The sequence below is a fragment of the Echeneis naucrates genome, chromosome 15, assembly GCF_900963305.1.
Source record: "Echeneis naucrates chromosome 15, fEcheNa1.1, whole genome shotgun sequence".
NCBI classification, from domain to species: domain Eukaryota; kingdom Metazoa; phylum Chordata; class Actinopteri; order Carangiformes; family Echeneidae; genus Echeneis; species Echeneis naucrates.
This window is the reverse complement of record NC_042525.1, coordinates 8,629,708-8,642,609: the sequence shown is the minus strand read 5'-3', so window position 1 is coordinate 8,642,609 and position 12,902 is coordinate 8,629,708.

Genomic DNA, 12,902 nt, shown 5'->3' with positions numbered 1-12,902 from the left:
GAGCTGAGCAGGTCCAGACTACAGAAGGCAGCTTTATACACTTTCTCATATACTCCATGTTAGAAAGGGTCAGCGAGCTATTAATTAAAAAGCGAAGGAAAAGGAACCTTGAAAAGTAAAAGGAAAAGTGTGTTTAGAAAGGCTACCATTCTTCCAGATGTCCTTGTGAGTGAAGGTTGACTTGCAGAACAAAGTATTAGACAAATAACTTTCAGAGTCAGTTTCCACCATAGATAGCAGCTGAGCTTTCATTTCCTGTAGAATTTGGGATAAAGTGCAGGACATGGCTAAGTTTTCATCCTGCACCAACCATGTATGTCAATTCTTCAATATCAGTTCAAAAGCACTCTGCAACCAGGGAAAAAGTATATCCCCCAGTAATTCCATATCAAGTAATATCTGGATGAATGAGGAAGGTAAAAGACAGAGCAGACTACGACAGATGAGCGGTCCAAACCATTGGGGACCCGTCTGATAAAATGGTGTTGCACTATATTATCCAGTCAAGGACGTGCAGCCGCCATGTCGCGCATTCACTGCAGTAAAAGACACCCCACTTGAGTCGTCAAGTAGATTTGCAGTAAAACTATTCTTACAAGCAAATATTCATAAAACATCCATTACTGTTCTTGGGGGGAGGTTGAATGCAACATCTGCAGGGTCAACAACTGTTTGCTTCCCACTATGAAATTCGAAAGCATCAAATAAAGTCATTTGTAGTAAACCATGAAATGGCACCTGAAAAAATGTAGTCTGAAGCAGAAAAATGTTTTCGGTTTGGTTATTTATGGTGACATTAAGAGGCCATTACCAAAGCGTGCAACATCAGCATGTGTTTTCTGGAGCGTTCAAGCCCATCTCTGATCCTGATAACACTGCGACAAAGAGCCAGCAACATCTTCAGTTTCAAACACACACACACACACTTCCAGAAGCTCTTCACTGTGAAGGGCACTCACTGCAGAACGCACAAAAGCACGCAAGTGCTTACACTGAATAGTCATTGTGAGCAATCAACAATTACCATTAATGTCAAGCTCCAGTTCATTCATCACTTAACACACATACTGTCAAACAATTAAACACAAGCAAAGGCAGAGTGCAACAGCTCAGTGAGACATCTCCAGCACCTTTACAGCAAATCACTCATCACAGCAACACTTCATATTTTACATTTTTATGCCTTTAGCAAAACTTCAAGATGGAGACAGTCTAAGTTTTTTTTAGAAAGTTACACTCTGGAATTTGCTACCACTTTTACATTTATTTTCATGTATAATTTCTATCAATCACGTTTTTTCGAAAATAAAATTAGATAGCCTACAATATATGACTGAATTGTTAAAACAAAAGAAGAAGCATGAAAGCAAAAGGTAACCCGTCTTAGTAAGAATACTCAGGTGAAAATCTTAAAAACAAGGAAACTGCCGCAATAAAAAGTAATTTTAAAGGGGAAACTGCGGTCTTCTGACTACCTGCTCATTGGCAGTTTTATTTTTTCTCCTCAGTTTATTCTTTCTCTCTGAGGCAGCACTCAATCCGCGTCATTTAACACAGATGATGAGCAAACAGCATCAGGGTTATCTGATATCTCATCATTGATAAGCAGCCGTATTAAACCGGACTTCATTACTTTTTTTTTTTTTTTTTTTTTTAGAGGAAAGTTGCGTTCAGACGAGGAAGGACATCAACTTTGTGTCGGCTCTTCCTGCAGCAGATCCCGGCAGAGGTCCACAGAGATCCTGGAGCCGGAGGAAGGCAGCAGCCTCAGCAGCACAAACAGCCAGCAAACTCAGGTACTCACAGATGCAGAGATGCTCGGAAAGTCCGATGCGATCCTCCAGCGCCTGGCAGCCGGGAGAGAGAGAGAGAGAGAGAGCGGGGAGAGAGACACCGGCAGCTAATTGTGCCGTGAATGCCGCAGTTATCTCAGGGGCTTTTTCCCCACTTATTCCCTTTACACAACTTCCAAAAGATTTGCTTTATGAAATCACTTGTGCGAGATTTTGAGCCAATCACCGGACGGCGTGCGGAATATTTAAACAGGCAACCAATGGCTGCGCTGGGAGCCGCCAGGTGGGCGTGTCCCCAGGTGGTATGCGGGGCTTCCTCGGTCCGCCGGAGACGCGCTGACTCCAGATTACACAGCTTTTTTTTTTTCTTTGCTTTTCGCTGTGATTTTATTTATTTGATGTATTTCTTTTATCTCTCTCTACAGATTTTTGTCTGCATGCCTGGTTTAATTTATTGTTCTTTATCATACATAGATAGATACCTTTTTAAGTCTTCACGGTAAATTGTTTAGCCAGCAGCAGCAACCTTATTTAGGCATCACACACAGGCAGCAGCATAGAATAGGCTTAAGATAAATAAACCTGGAGACAGAGCCCCACAATCACCATAATAATTGAGTGATTCATTAATTTTCCAGTTCTTTTAGTTACACAACCAAAAGGTTGTGGGATTGTTGTTGTTTTTTTTTTTTTTAACAAACCTTACCAATTTACTAGAATCAGGAATAAAAGATGGCTTGGATAAAAACCACCAGAGGAAGATGTGTCAGAAGTAATTTATTTATAATTCTAGGGGTAGGTTATTCTGCAGGCCTTACATAGCAGCAGCTGGTCAACCTCTGCTCCGGTTTTCGAGCTTTCAAGCTCAACACATATGCGGCTGTGACGTCTAAATTTGGAGTTAACTGACCCAAATGGCATCTGATATGCAAGTTGTTTACATGAGCGCTTATAGTCCAGGGGTCACTCCCTCACATCTGTGTATTCACATCTGACTGGCACTGCGTCAGCCTCTGTTTTCAGCACACCTCATGATTGCAATTGTTCTGTTTTTTTCTCAAAAACGCAAATCTTCAGTTTTATTAGTGGATATGCATTTTGAGTCTGATCTATCAATAACCTAACTGAAGGAATCCTAATTATTAATTAATTATATACACACTCCCGCTTTCATGTTATCTGTGGAGAATCAGAAAGCTGTTTCACCTCCTTTTGGGGAATAAAAACTAAAACAACAGTATCACAAGTATAAATAGCAACAATCCTCAAAAGTAATAAATAATTCTTTCTCTGATTGATGATCAAAACCTGGTTGTGTCTCAGAACAGTCACAAGTGTGAGAGAAAGAGAGAGTTTGCAGGTTTACTGCTTCCAGATGTATAATTCTTATGTCATGCTCCACTGAGTTCAGCCTCCCAGAGACCCCCAGTGAAATTAGCTCAATGTGTGTGTGTGCGTGCACGCACATGCCTGGTTGTGTACAGTCTGGTGAAATGAGATGTTCACATCCCAAGGACGTCTCCCACCATAATTTAAACTCAGTGGTGCTGGAAGACTTCAAACTGAAAGTGCTGAAGTCATAAAGCAGCACACTTCTGTCTTTAGTGTTATTGTCTGTGATCTACCGGTGTAAATCCACAGCAGGTGGCTGTGATTCCAGCAATGCAAATAGCAGGACTGAAACATTGAATTTTCCATCTTGCCATTATTGCATATTGGCTGCAGGCTGTAAAATTAAGTTGTCATTAAACGTCTTTTTTTTTCTTCTTCTTTGATTGCTTTCGTCTCACATTTTATCTGATTTACACTTTGCAGACATGGCCACACAAAAATTGAGGGCTCAGAGAAAGAGAGCAGCACCTGATACCTGATACCTTCAGCTATTTACTCCCTGATCTACAGTCTCTCACCGCAGAGACCAGTGTGTTTTTATTTACGAGGAGACAAAGAGACATCTATCAGCCCTCAGCTGAAGCCAGTGACAGTATATAGTGTGACTTTGAGGCAGAGAATGAATTGTATTCCTTCCCCTGAGAGACACTGGGGCATATTCCAGACAAGATGTTGTGGTTTGGGACTGTCTCCAATAGCCACACACTCAACCAGTGCTTCTCGCCACCTTTCCTCACCCTCGCTCGTCTCCAAGGTCATGGCTGCCCCCCCCCCCCCCCCCCCCCCCCCCCCCTTTTTTCCCTACTTAGACGCAATGATCTTAAAATAGAGCTTCTTTAAGTGAGGATGAAGAATGAAGAAAGCTCAAGGGAAGAATGGCGAAGGGAGGGGCTTTTACTACAGCATGAAGAAATGTCCCCTTTCCTCTTTAAGAGCTGCTGAAAGATGTATAGTGCTACAGCATCATGATGAATCCCTCCATGGTGGATAGGAGAACACTTCTCATATCATTAAACATTAGTAATGGTCTCAATGCTGAGCCCCCTTGGCAGGGGTGCCCGGTCCTCACTCCTCTGGCTAACAGACCTCCTGGCGTTCTACTCCCACTGCTGCTGCTGCGGCGGCTGCCCAGCCACAGATTAGGCTGTTAACTTTCACCTTTCATCAGGAAGCTAGACTTTCTCACTACACTGTTATGGCTACGCTTTGTACACACACTAGTTAATAATTGATTCTGGCAGCACGTAGCTGTTTCATAAAGTTGCAAAAAAAAAAAAAAAAGAACACACTAACAAAAAAAAAAAAAAGGCCCGTAATTGATGCAGCAGACAACCCACCGAGCTCCAAAAACCTTGGGTCTTTATTTTTAGTTCGTACTCCCTCCCTTGCGAACACCAATTCTTGACCCAAGATGTGACTTGAGTCATTTTCTATTTTTGGAGCATGAGGAAAATTCATATTCATACAGTGTGGTAACATATTTGATGGAGGAAGAGGACATACACACACACATTCATATCGCCACCTTCCAAGCCGTCTTATTTAAGGCTCTGGCTCATTTCCTCAGGTCCTGTGTTGCTAAATGTAAAGCCCCTGCTATCAGAGTAAAAAAATATTCAGGTGGAAGTTGTGTTGTGTTAACCATTGACTTAGAGTCATGCAGTGGCTTTACGTTGCTTCACAGCAAGAAGGGTCTTGGTTTGGCCCCCTGTCAAGGGCTTTTGTTTATGGAGTGTGCATGTTCTTTGCCTGTGAGTGTTCCCCCTGGGTACTCCTGCTTCCTCTGACAGCCCAAATGTCTACTTACACTGGCCGTGTGATTGACTGGTGGCATGTGCAGGATGCTCTGCAACGGGAAGCTGTATCGATAATGGATGGATGTCCGTTTGTCCTGGGAAAATAAAGTGCACAGTCAACTTGGATTGATTGTTTAATTCGCTTTTATGGAGTTTTTGTTGAAGACGTAAATGTTGGAAAACCTGGTCATGTGACTGATATATTTGAACTGGCAAGACTTTGTGTGATCCTGTGATCTGTGATCTGCACCTGGTTTGTATTCAGACATGGAGAAGTGGTAGATGCATGATGAATATAACTTGTGACTAAACCACAATGCTTTATTCTGGTTGAAAAGTTCTGCTTGTATTTTACCCCCAAACTGTTTCTATTGTTGTTTCATCTCATGCTCAGAATGGGAAAAAATTTGATTTTCTATGTGGATGAGCTGCAGTTCTGATCTTTTGACCTGTACACTGAAACTACTCTACTGTACTGTAGCCTGCAGAAAGAGAGTGCATGTGTTATAGTGTACATCAGTGTGGCTGTACACACACACACACACACACACACACACACACACACACACACACACACACAAGCACAAGCACACATACTCATGCTGGAATATAGGTTTAGAACCAGATCCTCCATAGATCAGCCTCTCCTGACAGCTCTCTTAAATGTCCTTGGCAGCCCCCCAACCCTCCAGTCCCCATTCCCTCTCCGTTCCTGCTTTTCCTCTCTGGCCAAGCTGCTGATGGATGCTGCCATATTTCTCTGCCTCTCTCCTCAGGAATGCTCCTATAACCACTGCGCCCTGTAATGCATGACACAATCTGTATATATCCTATTAAGTGTCACTTTGTGAATGAACCTGTACCTCCACAGTCAGTCCGCCTCCCAGAATGACATGCAGAGGATAAAGGCTGGAAGTTGACCAGCTCCTTTAAGGTCAAGATAGATGCCTCTCCAACTGATCCTTTTAGTTCTTCTTACAGTTAGTGTGCGTAGTGTGGAAATTGTTCAGTAACGCAGTGTTTATATGTCAATTTAACTGCTGATATTTACTTATATGATCTGTTTCTGCAGCTCAGTTCTCTCTTTTCTAAAGCAGAAACTCATCTCCTGAACTTGTTTTCTCTTCACCCTCCACAGTTCTGAACTAATATTTGTTTTTTCTTTAACACCATGAAGGTTTGCCCACACTTCGCTTTACTATCAATCACATTTTTAATTTAATGTATGAATATGTGATTTATGTTGTTCAGGCAGAAGATATAAATCTATTTTGCAGGGAGCGGGTGGGTGGGTGAGTGCGGGGATGGGAGGGGGGTTAGAACAATGATGGCCCCTTATTGATTGGCTGGGTTAATAGTGTTTGTTCTTTCTAGCTAATCTCAGGAAATAAAGCAAATACATAGTTTAGAATGAGTTCAGTCATTGTGATACTCACACGGATGTTAGAAAGATGGATTGTGGAGGAAAGAGCAGGGAGAGAAAGCAACAGAAAGAGAATTAAAAAAAAAACAAGAAAACTAAAGAAAAGTACAGCTGAAAGGCTGACTCATCATAAAACATTTGGAATGAATTCAATATATCAATCATATAAATTGTTAGATTTAAAGTGGCGAAGGAAACAAATCACCAGAATGAACTTCACGTTGCTTTCACATGGAGCCAGTTCACAGCTGACGGCTGATATAGTTCTAGTGAACTACCATACACTTTGCTTCCAGTTATCGCCGTCCTTTGAGTGTTCAAAATGCTAATCTTTATTGACATCTCGCCACAATCTCATATGTGACAGAACGTGGTGTTTCTTTGTAAACCCAGAGGCCACGATGTTAGATGTCATCCTCAAGTCACATCTTTTCTGCTAATGGTGACTGTCAGGCCATTGGTTTACAATTCCCACAGGATTTGTCATATTGATTTGAAAACCAAACTGTGGTAATTTTCCAACACCGACCTCCTCAGAGGAGAGATGAAGGAAATTTGTTGTGACATGTCAAGTTAGGGGACAGGAAAGGATTTTCTCAAGGTACTTGACCATTATATATAAATATGTTGAAGTCATAACCCACCTTGAATTTAAAGCCTTATTTCTCATCTTATCATAGGGCAAAAAAAAAATCCAATTTATACATTTCGCCAGAACCTATATCTTACTTCAGCATCCTGGTGCCAAATCTTTATCATGACCCCCTGAACAAACACTCGGATGACCCTAGATCGGTGACTTCAGCTTCTGCCACCTCACTGAGAGGAGGAGAGGAGAACATAAATCTAGCCCATTATCCCTCAGGTCTCCTGATGACAGTTCCCGCCCTATGGCTGATGTAAACCAAACTTCCTGTTTGGAGATGAAGAAGGCTGTCAAACAGCTGCAACCACCGCCACCCCCCTCTCTGATGTTCTGGCATTAATAGCAAATCGATTCTCAATGAGGGACAAGGGAAACAAGTGAGAAACAATCGGATGCATCCGTCTCCGGCAGAGGGGTGTGGAGAGGGGAAGAAGATGCCAGGGGACAGGCTGGTTTGAGGGAGCTACAGGAGGTATATTAAAAACATCAGAACATTTTAGACATCCCTTCCATCGCTCTCGAGCAAAATGTCTTTTGCTGAAGATGAATAGTTGTAGCTAGTCCAGATAACAGTGGACAGACGGGAAAGTGAAAGTGGGTACATTCTCCTAAAACACAGAGAGCTGCAGTTTTTTTATTGTTCTTGTTGCTCTTTGAAAACAACTGATTTGTGATGTAAGACTGACCATAACTTCCCCATCACAACAGCTTTAGAGCAAACCTGCTCTTTTCTGCGCCACTCTTCTTTCTACAGCTCTTATGAACTGTTCTTTCCTCTCAATCTTACATCTTTATTTAATTATTGTGCCCTTGTCTCCCTGTCAGCAAGCTCCTGCAAATGATCTGATGATAGGAGTAATGAGCACTGTTACATCTCGTCATTCCTAATAGTGTATTGATCCAGCCTGGAAGAAATGACTACATCATCTCCTCAGTCGGTATTACATTACATAAATTTGGCTCAGTATCGTGCTCATCGTCCTGAAGTTGAAGTGTGGAATATTTGTCAGAAAGCTTTTAATGAAGGAATTTTCTTATTTTGAGCCACAAACACGTGCTAGACTTACTTTAGGGTTTGGTTTAAAGAAAGTTTCAGCACATGGGCCATATGTCTGCCAGTGTGTAGCTTTAAAAGAAAAGCTTTAAAACTACCTTCATACTGACAACCAGTCAGCCACTGCTCCACGGTCCTCTGCTGTTTCCATTGCTGCCAGCCTCGAACACCATCCTTCCTCCTGCATTTCTGTTGCTGTCTCCTCAGTGGGATAATCAGCCATTCTCCTGCAAGGTAATTCCTGCTCAGGAGTGCATGTGGCCGACACGGCGGAAATTCATTTTTTGGTTTAATTTCAGGCTTATTGATCGTGGAGCGCTTTACGGCTGCATGACATCCATAATCACAACAATGGTATGACAGCACAGATAAATAATGTCGCAAAGGCATGGAGAGAAGGAGGGATGTGGGGACAAAAGAGGAGCAGAATTGAAAACAAGGAAGAGCCAAGTTCCATCTCTTAGTGTAGTCTGTATTAATTACTGAACCCCTCCCTATTGCACCCTCCCAGCACCGACTCCTTCACCTGATTGATCTCCCCTCAGGGGCCATGAATTAGTTTTCTCCTAAAACTTATCTGAAGTCCGTTTGTTTAAGCATCCATTAAAAATATAGGAGACAGTGCTTTACAGTAATTACCACTGCTACTGTAATATCTATAATTATTATGATTAGTGGAGCAGAATTAAGTTACTGCTGTAGAAAACACAAGTAGCCAAAGCCAAAGCCACAGCCACAGCATGATTATGAGATTTTGCATATACCAACGTAGCAGTCGAGTGCAAACCAGAGTAATATTGATAAAAAATGAACACAAGTTGATTCAGGCAACAGTGGGTCCGTACTGAGAAGCAAGCACTATCAAGCCAGAACAAATTAAACTGTAAATTTGGGAGCATGGATTTGGTCTGGTGGCGCATGTTGACCGATATCCAACATGCCACTGGCGATTCCGTTTAAAATTAGATACTTTCAAATTATTTTACACCATTGAAAACATATTTGTAGAAAAATGCATAATTTACCAACATGCCATTGAGTCATTTTCTTTTCAGCAAGCATAAATGTCTATTTCAGAAACAGCTAGGGCCAGTGCGGCCACTGTTTGTGTGGGAAGAAATTTATTAGAGTCCAGAGAGCTGGTTTAGGTGGGCAGAAGAGGCCACAGCAGGTCTCCGCCTCAACTAGGTGTGCACACATCACTCTGTTTACATGCAACTTCAACACAAGTTTGCTCAATTTTGCTTGGCTTCGGGGTCAGGAACAGCTTTAAAAGCTGTGTTATACACATTATATACCGAGATGTGATAGACTAAAGTCCAAAATGTGACCTTTTGTAGTGTACAAGCAGCTAAACGATCACAGTGTCTAGTAAACAGTGATACAGCAGTGCATAAAGCATTCCTCTTCTTGTTGTTTGGTGTGTGAGGGGGTAAGACAGTTCCCACTCATAAAATGTCTCAAGTCAGAAAGGCGATAAGGATGCAGGGTTAATGTGGCTTGGCAAACACTTTTATTTGTGCGGAGGTGGTTAAGTCCAGCTCTGCTTTGCCTCGTGGACAGGCACAGAGCAGAGTGGATGCTTTTGGCACACGGGAAGTGCTGGGACATTGGTGAATGCCTGGCTGAGGCAAAACAAGTAGGCAAGAGAAAAACAAACTCACCAGTTTTATTTCTTTTTGCCATATGAGGGCTGAAGATTTCTCACCAGAAACACAGAGAAATAAAATGGGTTACTCAGTTTGAATGTTAAATCAAATTGTACTTGTTTTTGAATCATCATCATATGTACATATATCAAAAAATATTGTTACTACCAGGATAATGACTTATTCACCAGCTTGGGCAGCACTGTGCTGTCAGTGAAAACAGCTACAACAAAATCTAGACTCCAGTTCTTCTCATTTAAATGCAAAAGTAAAGGGCCTGAAGTTCCTCCAAAAAAAAAAAGCTGAGCTGCAGTCAAGTCTGAAAAAGTATTAGTGTTATGTCAGTTTTGGGGTAAAGATAAAATAAGTAAAGTAAAGTCCAACTCAAATTGGACTCAAGTCTCATGACAAATGCTGTTGAGTAACATTACGGGAAATTTAGGCAGGAGCTTGCGCCAAGTGGGAATTTAATTCCAAATCTTGCCCTCCACTGCACTTATTTTAACCATTAAAAGAAGGACGTTCCCAATTCAATTCTAACTCGTAGAGATGCCATGTTAGTATTGCAATTTTGACAACTCTGGTAAAACTGCATATGCGATTACATTTGACATGGCAGTGCAGAGTAATGTAATATTGCTTACCGTAACAATCCAAACTTTTGACCAGTACAGTCAAAAATGTGCTGCTCTTGTTATTTTAATACTATTAAGTATTAAAATCAGGAAAGTTTCCCTCCATTTTACTGTTCAAAAATTATTTGAATCCATATTCCAAGTAGCCACTTGGATCTCTCAAAATCTCATCACTTTTTCTTTATCCAGAGCTGCAGGGAGTCTCTGATGCTGTATGCATATATAATGAGACGAGGCTTTGGAACAAAATAGTTTCATTTTGGTGTTAGGGACGTGCACCACAGTTTCACACTACTGATCAACTATGGCTATTTGTATGTGAGGCAACACCACAGCTTGCTGTCTTTTTAGGGAGGACCAGTGACCCTATCATGGACACGGCCTGTTAAGAGAAGCAGCCTTTTCTTATCTGCATGCCCTTGGAGTACGCACCCATTGATATGCCACCTTGACTCTATCTTCATGCCAAGATGCTTCCAATTATGCGAGCCGCTGAAGTGAGGCAGAGCGTGGGTTTCTGTGCGAATAAAAAACTGGTCTATGGGTAATGTGATCCTGCTGCTTTTCCCCCACAGGGAAGGTTTCCACACATAGAGGGGGAATTTAAAAGAACAGCCATTCTCTGCTCAACATTTGCCAGTTCACCACTTCTCCTACAGTCCCATGACCCCATAAAGCGGACCGATCTGTTTATTAAATGGCTCATCACCGGGGCCTGAGCTCAACGACAACCTGCATCTATTATACGCAGCAGTTCAATACATCACATGTGGGCATTTTTGCTGTGACATCAGTTCCTGCCGTATCAGTCTTTCTTCAGATACCTCTTTTTAGGCACCGCGATGTCGCCAGACTGCTGGGATGAGACCACACAGTCAGGGCAGCCCCGTGACTGACAATAAGCTGTCGCTCAGTTCAAATGCCAAACTCAGTGCTAGAAAGCTCCTGGGAAAATGTGAGCTAGATGGCTGTTTTCAGCCTGACAAATCTTCTTCTATACCAACAAACATGTTACTCTCCTTCTTTATGTATATTTTCTTATCAGACCATCAGAAATCCTTCTTTTCCTGCTCTGTTATCTCAAATTGCGAGATGATGTATGTGCACGATTCCGTATGTAACATACAAAGTATGTACACATTGATCTAAATCTCATCTTGAAATTCCAAGTTCTCTTTCAAATTCCCTATATTTTGGTTTCCCTCAGGCCCAGGAGAGGGCAGCACTTCTTTACCAAATGCTATCATAAATTCCAAGCTGCACAGTATTCTGGCATTTGAAGTGTCGCTGTGTACTTGATTGAGGTGAAACATGCAGACAGAGGTCATCATCTTGACTCATCTACACCAGAAGATGCTACTCATTCCCTGGAAGCTTGTCGTCCCTTTAATCTTATCTTGCCCACTTCACTATTTTGAAAAGGAAGCCGTTCAGACTAAATGCTGCTTGTCGTCTACACTGTGATTTTGAAAGGGCACAATACAATTTACAGCAGACATCAGTCACTACTACTCTACTGTCGACTGCCCATGGCTTCTCTTCTTCTTCGTCACCCTCTCTTCCCTTTTCTCTCAGCTTCCCTCACTTTTTCATTTCCCCCTCTCCCTCATTGCTACTGCTCCACCCTGTAATCACGCCGCTTCATGGCTCTCATTTGGAGTGGTATATATAGCAGTAATTGTCAGGGTGCAGTACAGAGACTGGGCAGAGCATGTGTACTCTCACACAGGACTGTTTTGCAGCAAATCTGGTACGGAGGATTCGGGTGGGGTGGGCAGGGGGTTAGGTACGTGCCCAAGCACATGCACACACGTAGACACATTCATTTGCACACAATCCTCAGATATTACAGTAATCACATAGAAGAGCAGATAAATCTGTACAAGCACCTAAGAAGAGCCATTGTACTAATTTGCAAGCCTTCCGCAACTCCGAATCTCGCTACCTAATCATTTACCCTCTTAATAGATTCCAACATTGATTTTTAGTGTGCTCTTAATGTTTTTCCTTTAACAGAGTTGGGAATTTATGTAAATGTATCTAATATTTAAGGAAGCATCTCTTTATCTATAAATATTAACAATGCCAGGTGACGAGGAAGACCTGTATGTCGGGCGGGCCTGCGTATTTTCCAGAAGCGCTCACATATTGTACATATGCAGAGAGAGCGTTTATAGGCGGAGGAAAGCACTAGCACTGCACTGAGCATTGTTATCAGCTTTTTGGATTATACAGCAGCTCATCACGCATGATGAAAAGCAAGTCATCACAAAGGCAAAGACACAGGCGGTTTGAAGGTTTCCTATTATCAAAGTGGACACGTGGCTCTCAGCGGAGACATTCCTGCTCAGTAATCTGAAGTCTGATCACAGAAATCCCTCGCCATGTCTGTCTGACTTATAAAGCATGGAACACTGCATCCAAAAGAGATGACGGCAAAGTCTGTTATGTAGTCCAGTTGTTTGTATGTGTCTGAGAGTGTGACAGGGTGGTGGGGGTTCCTTTTAGCTTGTA